Source organism: Oenanthe melanoleuca, chromosome 4A, assembly GCF_029582105.1.
Source record: "Oenanthe melanoleuca isolate GR-GAL-2019-014 chromosome 4A, OMel1.0, whole genome shotgun sequence".
Taxonomy (NCBI): domain Eukaryota; kingdom Metazoa; phylum Chordata; class Aves; order Passeriformes; family Muscicapidae; genus Oenanthe; species Oenanthe melanoleuca.
This window is the reverse complement of record NC_079338.1, coordinates 12,550,244-12,565,164: the sequence shown is the minus strand read 5'-3', so window position 1 is coordinate 12,565,164 and position 14,921 is coordinate 12,550,244. Positions and strand designations below refer to the sequence as shown.

Genomic DNA, 14,921 nt, shown 5'->3' with positions numbered 1-14,921 from the left:
CACCATGGTTCTTGGGAAAGGAAGATCCACTTTTTCTTTTCTTTTTCCTGAATGTATGACTTCTCTAAAGTATTTTTACTCTGAGACCATATGGATAACTGATAGCAAATGAGAATCCTTGACATTGTGTTTAATGTTTTAACCAAGGTAATCAACCTGGTAGAGTTTCTAGAAGGGGTCTGGAAAATTTTATAATCTTAAAAGTTTTCTCTTCAACTTCAACTATTGCTTGAAAAGATTTGTTTTTATTTTTATGAGCATAATGAGTAACAGAACTAGTAAAATTATATATGCAGAGGTTCAGACCAGGACTGGATGTGGACTAACACTAGTTTACCCATTTGTTCCTATTAGTGGCTTCTTCATATTTTCATTTCTGTTCTCTTTTTCCAAGAAGCTCAAGTTTTCTGTTTGCATTTGGTTTTTTTCTTTTTAATCTGATTATATAAAATGACTCTTAGTTATACAGTGACTTTCAAATGTTCATTTACATTGCTGGTTTGCCGACAGTGAGAGACAAACAATTTTTTTTTTTTTTATCATCGAAGGAGGAAAAAATCTTGTTCTTTATGCCCTTGAAACTTTTGAATTGTAGCCAGTGGCAGTGGAGATACTTTTAATGAAGAGATTCATGTATTCATATTTTATAGTGTTTATTTGTGAATGGAAAGGAGGGCTGTCACACTGTGGAGGATAGTTTTGTGCCCCTTGGCTGGTGTTTGCAGCATCTTGGGGAGGTGTTCCTGTGCAGCCACCCAGCTTGGCTGGGCTCTGAGCTGTGCTGTCACCCGGTGTGTGACGCTTCCCCACGTGTGCTGTTGGCAGTGCAGTTCCTGCAGCACACCCAGGCTCTCTGTGCCAGCCCCTCTCTGCACAGCTGGGGCTGGGACAATCTGCAGGACCACGGGCAGCTGGAATTCAAATCCCACCCACTGGTATGAGCAAACACTTTTTCCACTTCAGCAGTGGGAATGGGATGGGGAACACCATGTTAAGAAAATACAAAAAAAAAAAAGAAAACCCCGGGGGAAGGAGTAGGGCGTGATCTTCTACAGCTCGGAGTGTTTCCTGTGTAACTGGCTGTTAAATAATGTTCTGGTTGCAGTTTCCTCTTGACTCACTAGCAGATGCCCAGTATGTGCTGGTTGAGTGGCCTGAATTTTCCAGAGAACAGATTTTTTGGACTTAGGAAGGCCTCATGGAGGGCTGACAACTCTGTCTTTAGGAAGTACTCGAGGAGAGGTCTGACTGTGCAGAGCACTTGGCCAAAGGTGATGAGGCTGTTTCTCCACCCCTCTTTGCAGAGAAGAAAGTGGGTCTTGGAGCACTTCCTTCAGCCCCATGGATCCAGCAGCTCTCAGTGGGCAGAGCCCTGTATCCCTGTGCCATGGGGGGCTGCTCCAGTCCAGTGTGTGTGTGTGTTGATAACTCCCCCGGGGACTAAACCCTCAAACAATGGTCATTCTGTTCCTGGGCCAGAGCTGGGCTTGCAAAGCCCTGTTCGCAGTGGTCTTGAGGGGCTCGTGGCTGTAAGGGTCACCAGAGAGATGTTACATTCTCAGACCCTTTAAGAGGCTTTTCTGCCCATCCTGTGGATGTCTTTGTGCCCAACAGCTGTGGAACACTGACCCTCTCTCCTGTGGAGGGCTCAATAGCTGCTTAGGGCTCTCTTGTCTTTTCACGCCCTGCATTAGCAGAACATCTGTGTTGCTTTATTGGAGGCAGGATATAGGATGCTTGTGGCTAATAAGTTTTCCCCTTGTCTTGCAGCCGCCCAGGGCTTTGTTCAGACCTTGCTTATCGGCATCCATTGTGTGCTGCTGTTGCTTGTTTTTTTTTTCTCACAGACCTCTTAAGCTTGAACAATGCCTTCATACAGGAACTTCTGATAACCCAGCAAACAATGGTTTCACCTCGCTGGTCAGGTCATGCACAGCATCCATGTGCTTACTGAAACCCTTTTTCTCCTTTTTCCTCCATCTCCTATAGTAGTTCCACACCTTTTTCAGTGGGAAAAAGCAGTAGTGTTTCCAGAAGCAGTCATACTGCCTCAGTGTGGGTTCTTTCACAGGCAACTATGTGCTACCTGTAATCTTGTGAAGAGCACAAGGACTCCTTGAAGGTAATGGGGGCCCTCCCTGATGCTCGGGTGGGGGTCACCAGAACATGATCTGCAGGAACGTTGTGTGTTGTGCAGTGCTTTGGCTGTGAAATATCTGGTCTTGATTAGGCTGAAAGTGCAAGGCTGGATTCTTGCTGTCCTGAGCTGTGTTTCTTTGAAGAGGGAGTTTGCACATTTGTAGGCAGCAGAAGGAACCTTTCTCAAGCAGATTGATACAAAACTTAAAAATAGTTCCTTGCAAAAAGCTGCGATTTGAATCAGATGCCAAGAGAGCTCTCACTCTACTCGTGCATCCCTCCTTGTTATTCTGGAAGCAGTGTTCTCTGAATTAATTTGTGTGAATGGCAGGAGAGTCTGCACTGCTTGATTGCAGGGCAATCCAGAGGCACAAGAGCTGGCTATGCTGGGCCACCCCCTTCCAGAAGTGACCACCAGGGCTGCTGACTGGCCACTGCTCTCTGGTACCTCCTGGGCAGGTCCTGTGCCATGTCAGAGACATTCTGAGCAAAGAAGAGGAATAAAAAAAAATCAGGAGGGTGGGATATGAGCCTGTCCAACTCTTAATTTCTGGACAGAAGGTCATTGGTCCTGTTTTCAGTTTCTGATGTTGACAGGAAGGAATAAAAAGCATCATCTTTGGTCACTAATGGAGCAGAGAGCTGAGAGATGGGGCATTAGGAGATGGTGACATATTATATAAAAATGTGTAGGTAATGCACATCAGGTGTTCACAGAGGCTTTGATTTATACTGCTCACAGTTTGGGTATCTGCACTGACAACTTGGGGTTTAAAAAAAATTACAAATGCAGCTCTGTGAGGTGTGGGCTGAGGTTTTTTGCTGTTTAGGGGTTTTAAAGTTTTCTTTATGAACTTAATATGAATTGAAGCTTCAAAGAGCATTTTGAGATGGAAAATAGTGGGGTGAAAAATTTCAGTAATGTGAGTTTTGACTTTGGGAGGTCTCATATGAAAAACATTGTTAAAGTATTGCATGTTTCAAAGCAGTGCTCTATAAAAAGAAGGTGAAAAGTTTTCTGTGAACAGGCAGAAAGAAAAGTTAAAAGTAGTTTTGTCTAAATTGTCTATTTTCTAAAAGAAGTGTTATTCTCTAGTAATAATATTCAAAATCCCACGACAATCCAAAAAGTTCACACTGCTTAGGCAATGGATGTACTGTATGATCTTGAAACTGATGTACCTGAGGCTGTTCCTCACAGTTTTCATGCTAATTTGTACCTGGTTTATGCTGACTTGACTAGAATTATTTCTGACTTACTGGTTGGCAATCAAATCTATTTTTTTTTAAATCTAAATAAACTCCAAATTAGGAAACAACTAAAAACACCCACTAAACTTAGCATATGGTTACACTTTTAGAGAGGAAGAAGAAAGCAAACAAAGCCATAGTGATATTTTTGGAGGCATTCCGACTCCATGTCTCAGCTCAGTGTAATGGAGATGTATATATTCCACAAGAGCAGTGTTGAGTCAAGTGACCTGTGTGTGACAAACATTCACTTTTCCTTGGTCATTAAGCCACTTACCTGTGTGGCAACAGTAGATTTGCAGCAGCTTCCTGTCCACTCTGGATGCTTGTGTGTATTACAGCATGTCATAAGTGCTTTTTATAACTATCAAATCAAACTACTTAAAGTAGGGGAAATGGATTTAGACTAAATTTTATTTATAAAAACTGTTAATACTGTCTTTCTCTGTTAATTTCTATATTTCTCTTCATATTTCTTTCTGAAGTAAATTGGTATTTCAAGGAGAATAGGAGAGTTGTGGGGGAAAAATAATTTGGGCCTGATCTCTTCTTGTCTATAAGTTACAACAAGCTCCATATTTTCACAGCTTAATTTAATTGGCACATATTCTCTCTATACTCTCTGTAGTGTCTTCAGAAGTTTTTGGCACATCTGTGGGATGGAGAGCACTGATGGAGAAGCTAACCTGGCACTGCCTGTGGCTGAGCATCTCCCTGGCCTGCCCCAGAGTGTGCACTGCAGATGCTGTCTGTGGGGTTAAGGCTGGTTACTTGAAGGTGATATGTGACCTCCCTAGTGATGTTCAGCTTTCCAGGGAAAGGATACACCTTGTTTCTTTAATCTGCCCACCTGATCTTTCTGTGGGACAGAGGTGTGTACACAGCATGTTTGGTTTGTTTAGTCTAATCCAGTGGTTTCTCTGATGGCCCTGTAGTCTCATTTCATTTATCTGTGACTTTTTGACAGCTGAACCGTGGCAGATGAGCACTGGTGGGTTTTGCAGTCAAGGTTTAGAAGGTTGCTGCTCTGAGCTGTCCCCTTGCTTCTCTATTGCAGGTTGCTGCCCCTGTGGCAGGGTTAGCAGGAGGACAGAGCACCTTAGGCACTGAATACAAGGTCCAGCAGCTGGAATTCCCTTGGTCCTGGCTCTCTTCAAAGCTGCTGGGTGATGAACTTGTGTAACTGGAAGCAGACTGGTGTTACCTGGTGACAGTGCTGCAAGGACAGCAATAGACAGGGAGATGCAGGAAGATCTTATTCATTGCCAGCCATTTGCAAAGGTCCTTGCAGAGTCCTTGGCTGGAATTCTTGTCTGTGCTTTAAAGCAAGGAGGTGATCTTTGAGGTGTGTTAGAGAGCAAAGAGGTTTGCCTTGTCCTTATCTCTGCTGGGTCTTTCTGTAGCTGAGCAGCCTCTGCAGGGAGCACTGCCTTGGCTTTACATTTACAAGGACATGTGTTTTGTAATCTTGGTGTTGTCCAATGTAACATGGCAAGAAAGGTGAGGTATCTGTTGGTTTCCTGGCATAGACTAGTTCTGATGCCACCCTGGAGAGATGCTCTCAGCTCATTGCTCATACTCCTGCAGAGGGTGGATGTTTGGTGACTGGGTATTTGCTTTGCAGTAGATGGAGCACCATCTGTGCCCCAGACCTCCTGACCCCACATTTCTCCTGAGGTCTTGCCCACACAGGAGCACATGCCTTTGCCTGTATGAGAGTGCCAGTCTCATGCTTGGTGTCTCTGGGACAGATTCAAGAGGCTGGCAGAGGTTTAGGCACAGGCTGGCATGTTGGGAGGCACCCCTAGTGCAAGGGGCAAGGACAGGAACACCATCCTTGTCTGTCTTCTTGCAGCTGATTAATTGATTACAGCTTTTCCTTGGGCCTCAGGCTTATGTACTTTTCCCCTTGTGCGTGTTGGAAAGCAGAGCTGTGCCCACAAACTGGTCCTGAGACCACACTTTGGAGGCCTCTTCAGGGAGATGGGCCAAGCAAATTCAGCAGTGGGGTTTTGCTGCCAGCCTCGCCCCTCCTTTCCTCACCAGGCAGCCCTGGCAATGCAGGACCTCTGCTCCTGCCTGCAGCTCATGTTGCTTCGTTCTTCTCCCTGTGGCGTGAGCAAACCACCATCCTCAAAGGGTAAAGCCAGAGCATTTGCATTATTAATATTAGCCAAGAGTAACCTTGGGTTTCTGGTTGGGAAGATGATGGTAAAGTGCTGACTGCTGCTCACGCTTGCCTAAAAAAGCAGGAGAGAAATTCTTTTGGGATGTTGACTCTAAACCCTTCTGAGCTTTTGTGTGCCTAAGCAGATAGATTTTGAAACCTTTTATGGGCATATTGCAATGTTCACTGGCCATGGCATGCCACCTCCTGCTCCTGAGGCTTGCTTTCCTGTTTGAAGGGCAAAGCCCTGCAGACAAAGGTTCCGGTTCTGCAAAATCCTTAAACCTGATTTTAAGTGCTGTAGGATTCCTGCAGGCAGCAAAGAGCTCCTTGTGCTGGAGTGAGCTGTTGCATCAAGTTTTGAGTGTGGAAAGTGGTCTTCTTGGCCACATTCTAAAAGAGGACAGCTGCCTGTGGTCATTTGCTCTGCCACCTTTGGCTTTTGAGAGTTTCTTTGCACACACACCTTGAGTTTGCAGTCTTGACAAGCCTGCTGGGATCTGCAAGCACAAGTTCCATGCCTGTGACCCAGCACAACTGCAGGGGGATGCTCTGTGAGACCCAGGGGCTTCCTCTGCACAGGGAGGAAGGAGATGAGGTGCTGGGTTCAGATAGCAAGTGGCTGTGCTGGCATTCACCCTGCCTGCTGTGAGTCAGAAGTTGGCCAAGGGAGCACAAAAAGGAGGTGTGTGTGTGCGTGTGTGTGTACAGTGAGCTCTGGCACCTCAAATGGTGCCATGTTGCAAAATATGGCTCTGCCAGATTCTTCTAGGGAAGAAGTTCTAGCATTATGTCTTCCAGCCCTGATGGGTAGCAGTAGCTGGGATTGAAACAGAAGCACCAAACCTACAAGTCTCTGTGCCTAGGCAGAGTCTGGGGCAAAGAGGATGCGTGGCTGTGGTGCCCTGTCTTGCTGCAGTGTCAGTGAAGCTTTTTAGGGACTTCTCATGCTCCTGATTGCATTAGGCCAGCAGAGTGAGCTGGGGGGAAGGTGATGAAAGACGCCTTCAAGGGAAGTGATGAACAAGCACGTGGATTTGGTGGATTTCTTCAGTGGCATAGCATCAGTTTGATGTAATCCCTTAGCTGACAATAGCTTTCTGCCACTTGGTTCACCCGTCTGAAGGAGGGTGCAGCAACACTCTTTTATGTAATTGAGCTGTTTAGAAGCTTTAAAACAAATATAAACAAGATGTGCCAGGCTTTTTGGAGAGCCCATTGCCTGACATCTCCCACAGAGCATTTCAATAAGTGGTTAGATTTCCAAGTGAGGAGCTGAGCTCTTTGAAATTCTGCCCCTAAAAAATACTGTTTTGCTGGTATTAAAATAAATGCTTTGAAGACCTTGGGTGAATGTTGCCCCATACAAGGCACAGTTTTACTTCTGGCTTATTAATGCTGTTTTATTGCTGTTCATAAAACAGCAGGGGCCCAGGCACTGACCCCCTTCCTCACCCCATATAGTGCTCGTGCCGTGTATGATGACAATCTTTTGATTAGAGGAAAGGCCAAGGATTTGGAAAACCACCTTTCAGAGCCTTGTGATGATGCAAACTGCTTCAAAGTGTTGTAATGTCAGTCTCTGTGCGTAATTGCACTTTTTGACCTCACAGGAGCAGTACCAAAAAAAAATGCCTTTGAAGGCTGAGTGTAGCTGAGCTGCTGTAGTAGCAAGAGTCTGGGTGTTTTAGGCAGGTGTCCTAACTGAGTAAACGTTTTAAATGCTGGCTCCTTCCAAAGGAATAGCTATCAAGCATGCTTAGTTCTGTAAGCTTACCTGCCTGTTAGGAAAAGCCCCCTGTTCTGTAATGGCAGTGAAAATATTCAGCTTAACCATAGCTAATGTGTTAGGATAGTAAAATCCTTCTGCTGTCCACACAGTAGAGAGTACATGGCACAAAAGTAATGCTGATCCCTTGGGAGCCCTGGGTTTTGCATCTGGCTCTCTGAATGTCTGGTTAGTGTTTGGCTTTGGTTTAGGATTTCAGTGACATGGTTACTTGATGTCCTCACTGTCAGAGGAGCCGGATGCTGAAGTGAGGGATTATTAACCACTAACTCTGTATTTTTACCTCATCTGTCTGAAGCCAGCACTTGGGAATGGCTCAGTGCTGTTCTCTGCATGCTTCAGTTCCAAGCTGAAAAGACCTGAAGGTGCCTTTCTGCAACATTTAGCTTGAAGCTGTGAGGAAGAGGCATATACCTGAGAGGGCATGATTGGCTTGCTGGGACATGAGCATACTCAAATCAAGCAATTCCCCGAGTTTGTAGTGAAATGTTACGGCAGATGGCCTGCTTACAATGCGGGATATTATTAGAACCATGATCGGTGCTAATAAGGTCATTGGCGGTGGGGGAGGAGGTCAGTGTCTGACCTTGTTTGGAAGGTGGCAGCCTGTGCTTTGGGAAGTTTTCCTCTTGCAGCAGTGGAATGTGAATGTTTAAAACAAGCTTCTTTGTGTATTAGTCTGGCTGCACTGTGGAGAGAAAGACCCACCACCCAGTCCAGCATAACTGCTGCAGGGGTGCTGCTGGCCCCACCCCTTGCTGAGGTAGGTGCACAGAGCACCATTAACAAGTGAGGCAAATTCTGCTTAATTCTGGGAATGGGAACCAGGAGCAGTTTAGCTAGTACTCCAGAATGGGTGTGGTATCACAATGCATTGCCGAGGTGACTGGTGAGTGGTCTCCAAGTTTTATCTTGCCTCTGACCATGCTCTGCATTAACACAGCACTTTCAGCTGTTCTTCTACACTGGTGTCAGAAAAAGACCCAAAACAACCACTACAGATAGGAGTGTTGGAATCCAGTTGAGTTGCATGATGATGTCCACATCTCTGCCCAGCGGTACCCACACCAGGTGATGGGGATTTAAGCCAATAGCCTGAAACATGCTTTAACTGTGTCTCATTACTTCTTCTTTGCCTTAGGAACTCTGGGTACTGTGATCAGCTCTGGGTGCATAGTGAGAGGAGACAACTCTTAAACAGAGGGGCATTTGGGGAAGTGTAGAGTATCTGGGGGTTCAGAGTTGGCCAGGGCAGCACCAACACAGTGGAGTTGCAGCCCACGTGCCTGAGAGCGCAGCCGTTATGACTGTGCTTCCCTAAGTCCCCGTTATCCTCAGGGGCACGGCTGATGCTGGGAACAGTCACACGGAGATTAGGTCCTTAAAGAGCCCTGCTTCAGCTGAGCAGAGTTTGAATACAGAACCTCAGCATGTAATCCCAATGGCATTGGCAGATCCCACTGATGTACGTTTCTTCCTCTTGCTCTCCATTCCTAAAGGATCAGAGCATGGGTAAGGCTTGCGGCCATTATGTGCTCTTGATCCCAAATGGTTGGTTTGTGCAGTGCTGTGCTGCGTGCAATGCTTGGGCTCTGCTCCCAGAGTCCCTTCCACGTGATGCTGCAGATAGCAAACCCAGGATGAGTTTGCCAGGAGAGAGCTAGAGCCTCATGGGGTTGGACATTTCAGCCCATGCAGTAGCACTTTAGTGCTCAGGGTATGGGGAGTTGAAAACCAGGCATAAAGATGAGCCTTTAAGGAGGGCTTGGAAGGTCATCCAGGCATGGCAGAGATGATGTGATGTTTTAGATCAGCTGTAGGAAGGAAAGCTCTTTCTTACCTGTGAGGGAATCTTGTTTTTATAAACCGGCAGACTTTCAAGGCAGAGAGTTGTCTTTGGAGGGAATGTTGCTCCTTCCCAAACATCGTAGGGGAAGGTGTTAAAGATGCTCCTGCTTATGCAGAAACCCTCCCAAATCTTGCTCCGATGGTGCAAGACTTGCATCCTTATTCTAATGCCCTGTTTCTTCTTTCTGCTCCGTTTCCTCCTCCCCTCTGGGCCTATTTGTCCCCAAGCCCTAGTGCAGCTGCCCTCTTCTCTTTGTCTCTGTTGTAGTGTCTGCAGGGACTGTACAAGGCAGCCTGAGAATCTCTTGCTCTCCTCTCCTGTTGCTTCAGCAGCCATTTTTATTTCTCAGTGCATCTGGTGCCCTTGCAGATGAAGATATAATCATGATTACCTCCCTGCAGACTTTGACTCCCTGCTGTGTCAATCCTGTTGCGTGCAAAACCTCAGTGATGTGCTGCAGGGTGGGAGCTGGAGCAAGGAAGGCAGGCTGAGTGACTCTGGTTGTCAAAGCTGGAAAGCCATCAGGATTGATAAAAGCAAGACAGGGGTGTCTAAAACCTTCTCTGAGCTGCGAGGGATGAACTCAAGGGAAGGAGGTGGGGGTGACCCTGGGGAGGAGCAGTGCAGCTCCCCAAGCCACTTTCCCATAGGACTGGGGAGCTCAGGGATGTGGCAGAGACCCCAGGTACCCATCTGGCCAGCTCTCAGCGTCTGCTGGCTGGCATGTCACAGCAGGGCATGGATTACCCGCACAGCCCACATCACTCCTGTCACCAGAGCCCACTCAAACTGCTCTGCACCATCCTTGGGAGAGTTGGGGGCGGGAAATCCCTTGGGGGCTGGGAGACAAATGGGCAGGATTGCTTTTAGCTGGCGGTGCAGAGGTGGGACATGGGCAGGCTGCCGGGAGGAAGGAGCTGGGGAGGCATCAAGGGCATCAGGGCTGCAGCAGCCCAGCACGGAGCAGCTGGAATGCAGTCTGGGTGTTGCTGAGGCTTCCCCTGGCTGCCTGGGGTTTTTCCACCGAGTCTGGTGTATTTAGACTGAAAACTCTTCAGACTGGGACTGTCTCATTTTGTGTTTGGGTAGTAATTGGAGCAGGACCCTGAGCTGTAGCATTGATGAGTATTTGTATTCCCACAGCCAGAAATCCCCTGCTGCGGCCTTGTGCGATAAAGCACAGATTGAATTAAGAGGATTTTCATTGTTGTTTTGTGTTTCTCTGCATGGGTTTTTGAAGAGTCCACAGTAATACAAAATCTATAGAAGTCTTGGAATAGAATTCACATTAGGTAGGACAAAAACACTACTCAAAACCGGTTTTTTTCCTGTTTTGATTGTGCTAATTCTCAGAGAATGATTTTAAGCATCCTTTCAGGGCTTAGCCCAATCAGGGGAAAAGTGTTAGCACTTTTCTTACTTTGTCCTTCTTGGCCTGTATCAGAGGCACTTGAAGAAAAGTTTGTGCAGGGATTTCTGCCGGGGCCCTATCAGAAGTCCATCTATCTTTGTTTAAACCAGTTTGAGCATTTTTCCAGCAGTGTTGGAGCGTTTGCTTACGTAGGCACTGGTCCTGCTGCATTCCAGACTTGCTAATGACCCTGGAGCTTCTTTGCAGCTACTCCTCTCACGTGGCAGAGAGACTGCAGATGTCCTCAAGAAAGGTCACTCTTCCTTGCAGAAAAAAATCCCTTCAGTCCCTCCTACCCTCATCTATATGGGCCCATCCCACCTAAAAACAAATGAACATTTGCATTGCAGCTGACTCATCCTGACTGTGCCCAGTGAGGGCAGTGAAAGGTCTTTTTCTTGCTATCCTTTTAGGAAGGAATTGTGCTTTATCTGAAGATACCTCTTGTCAGTAGCAAAAGCAGAATACATGAGATAGGTGTCTGCTGCCTAAGGAAGTCATGTTTTTGAACATGATTTTGATTGCTTTCTAATAGAAAAGAGCCTTCAAAAGGTAACCCTTGCATTCCTCCTCATCTACAAAAGGTTGAGCATCTCATGCAGTCTGTACTGCACTTGGTGAATGGGACAAGGATAAGCAGTTCAGGGCAGGAGTTTGGAAAGCAGAGCAGCAATACAGGAAAGACAGAAAAACCCCCTGGTAATTTGATCAGTTTGCTTTTGTGCCTCAAGTCTGAATAAGCAGGCACATCCACATGGATATGCTTTAGTTGCTTCTGCCTCCCCCAGCTTTTCTCCTGTGCTCACAAACCTAAGTAAGTGAATCTGGTGGTTATTAAAAACATGAACTCCAAAGCACTAAGCAAATGAAAGGAAAGCCCTGATCGGTTCCATTCTTGTTGGTCAGCTGGGACAAACACACATGTATGCACATGCAGGACACATTCTTTTCTTAGCTGTTCTGGCTCTTACACTAGTACTGCTTGAAGGAGAATTTAGGTCAGACCAGAAGTTTCATCCCACAGGAGTAAATGGATACATCCACCTAACAAGGCATACAGCCTTTTCAGTGTCCTGTCCTACAGCTCTTGTTACATGGAAGGGAACAGATCTCAGTGGCTACATGGAATGTAGCCACCTCTCAGCAGCTGAAATAATGGTTTCTGCAAAATGCATTATCAGTTAACACCCATTTTTGGCATCCCAGGGAGAAAGCAGACCACTCTTGATAGATTTTGGAGTCTTTGAGCTGTATGTCAGTGTAGAGAGCTACAGACCCCGAATTTTGGCTATGTAGGTCAGCATGGAATGCAGGGTGAGCAGAAAGCCTCCTTGAGCAGATTGGTTTGCAGCATCTGTGTTGGCTTATTGTTCCTGGGAAGGTTTTTCTTTGTAGCTGAGTGTGCTCAGTTAGGGACAAGATCATGTATCTGCTTTGGCTGAGTGAGGTTGTCAGTGTAAATCTGCACAGACCCTCAGGAGAATGCATAACAGACTGTGGGAGCAGGGATCTGTGAGCAGTGTTGTAATTAGAACAGGTAGAAGTTTTGCTCTGGCCAAGGTTGTTGTGATAACCCTGTTAACAGGTTTTCAGATGTTTGCACAGAACTGGGCATCGTGTTCATTAAAGCTGGCTGCCTGTGTGGCACTTGTGACTAGTGCATGGGAACTGCACCTAAATATGTCTCACTAATTGCAGCCTTATCCCAGAATTGTCATTGCCAAACTCTCCTTTTCCCATAGAGATGTCTGTGTAGTATCTTTGGCATTGTGAGCCCATCGTGTTTGCCTCTGTGGAAAAAGGTCAGTGCTGTTGCTACCACAGCCTGCTATGCTTCTCCATGGGCTCAGCTCCTAACAAACATTGACACTGCCTTAACCTCCCTTTCACTTGAGATAGTAGCAAACATTGGTCACATATCTGCTTTCTGCTGCCAGGTGCTTTTTAAAGAGCACTTCTGAAGGTGTTTTTTAAGAGAAAAGTCTCCTCTGTGACTTAAATGTGCATATGTTACTGGCTGTAATAAACAACTCACTAAATAGATCAGTCTGCAAAAGCTGACCGAGGTGGAATATTTGCCTAGGGCAAAGCAGGCTTTCTTTTTGTTTTTGCTTGGTTTTTTTTTCCCTTTTTTTTCCTCTTTCTTCCTTTCTCTCCAAGCCTTGCTGCCTCCTAGATGGAGGGCTGTGATTCAATGTCACTTGGCCTGAATGTCCTCTTTGGAAGCCAAGGCCAGTGTGAGATGTGTGGTCCTTGCCTGCTGTGCCTAGCAGGCTGCAGGAGCCCTCTTGAAGGTATTTTTTGTGTCTGCACCTTTAATCCTTTGACCAACAGCAAGTTCATTATTCTGTGGGCATGGAATCTGAGGACCAGAAAGCTTTGGGGTCCTTGCTCAGAGATGTGTGGACTTGGTGGCACACAGTCAGCCTTTTCTGGTAGCTTCTCTGCAAAGACAGAGCAGAGGGGAAACGTGCTGCTGTGCACAAATATGCCTGGCACGTGTAGCTGAAACAGGAGCACAGGGACAGAGCTTGGTCTATGGTGAACTGAAATGTAGCCTGAGAAAGCAGCTGGGGACATCAGGGTGAGAAGCAGGCAGGCTGGCTTTGCTCTCTGCTGTGGGGCAAATCCTAGCCATGAGCAGGAAGGTGTCCTGTGCCTTGGAACTGACAGATGTCAGGGAGCAAATCCTGTGGTGGCACTGAGGGCATCACCCTCCTGTACTGCTGCCTCTGCTGTTACCCTGCAGTCGCCTCCTTTGTTGGCTTAAGCTATTGCTATTGTCTGTCATGTTCTGACATATCTTGGTCTTTCCACCTGAAATGTGGAAAGCCAGAGTGGCAGAGCCCAGCCTCATCATTCCCTGCTCAGGGAATTCTGACAAGTGCTTAGAAAAACCCAACCAAACCTAGCCACCTCCGTATCTTTTTACTTGCAATTTCATTTTGCTTCCTGAAACACGGTGAGAATGAGATTTCCTGAGCATGACTTTGCCCTCTGCAGGACAGGAGGGAGGGTTTGGGTCAGACATTTAGTTATCAATCTCTGCTCTTCCCTATTTGCTTTTTCCCTTGTGTAAACTTGAGGTGTAAGGCTGCCAGTGGTGGTCACATGTCAGATATTTGTATTCATGAACACAGTATTTTAACATTTATTCTCCTGGGCTTTAATGTACTTTGCTTGGTTCTGTCTACGTGTGGTTTGCCTGCTGCAATTGTAATATTCAACAGACGCTGTAGGTAGAGGAAGGTCAGAAGCATCAACTTTCCATATGACCTTGACAGATTCAGCTGGTGAAAGTTATAGAATTGGATTATGGGATTTACAATGAAAAGATGGTTTAAGGGACAAGAGAAACTGCACTTGCTGTTTTCAAATGCTGGCCTGGTGTAATAGCGATCAGGAAGGACACAATTGAGGGAGATGGAAGGTAGAAGACATACTTGAAGTTTAATTTTGTTTGTTTTTCTTTGGGGTTTTGTGGGTGTTTTTTAATACAGTACTTGTGCAGTATTGTTCCAGAGAGCTGGCATGGGCTTTTTTTGTAATTTATTATAGAAGAAAAATCAATGACTTGCCAGTGTTTCTATCTCCCAGGTAGAATTGATTTTTAACTTAGAAATAGTCCCACACTGAAACCCACAGGAATATTAACATTGCTGGATGTCACCCGCTCCACATCCTACTCTGCATGCGGTTGTCCCAGGGCTAAACATGCTCCTAAATGTTCTCTCTTTACTGGACCCTAAATGCTTTCTTTTGTAATTGTTATCGATCATTTCCTTCAGCAAGTCTTTAGCCAGGCAGGTCTCTAAAGTCTTACTTGTATTGGAGAGAGCCTGTTTTTGATACTGTATTAAAGAAGCCTATTTTATTGGGCTTTTAACATTCCTGAACCTAGAAGACTAGAAGAATAATACTTGGAAGACATTAAAAATGCTCAGTTCAGAACTCTAAATGATGATAATTCTACTCTGTTTAAACCTCATTTCAAATATATGGTGGTAACAGACTGATATGGTTCACAAATGTAGCATAATCAAAATGTATTGGTGAATACAAAAGGAAAGAACTTGATGAAGTCTTTATTCCTGTCTTTTGTGGCATGAGATTGCTGTTATTGGAAGTACTAATCTCTCAGATAAACATGTTTTTCTACTCTGTGACAGTGCCATACTCTTTTAATATATATTTCTTGGGCTTGGTAAATACTGCCCATTGCTTGGAGCAAGCTAAATGTTCCACAAACCAAAAACATTAAAATCAATACACTTTTTTCATTGAGCATAACACAGCGTGCCATTGGCCTCAAAGA

At 45.7% G+C, this 14,921-nt stretch overlaps 1 protein-coding gene across 7 annotated transcripts in view; it reads left to right on the top strand.

Moving 5' to 3' along the window:
* The window catches only part of MBNL3 (muscleblind like splicing regulator 3), a 90,742-nt gene that overhangs the window by 34,041 nt on the left and 41,780 nt on the right, over positions 1-14,921 (top strand). The window lies entirely within an intron of this gene.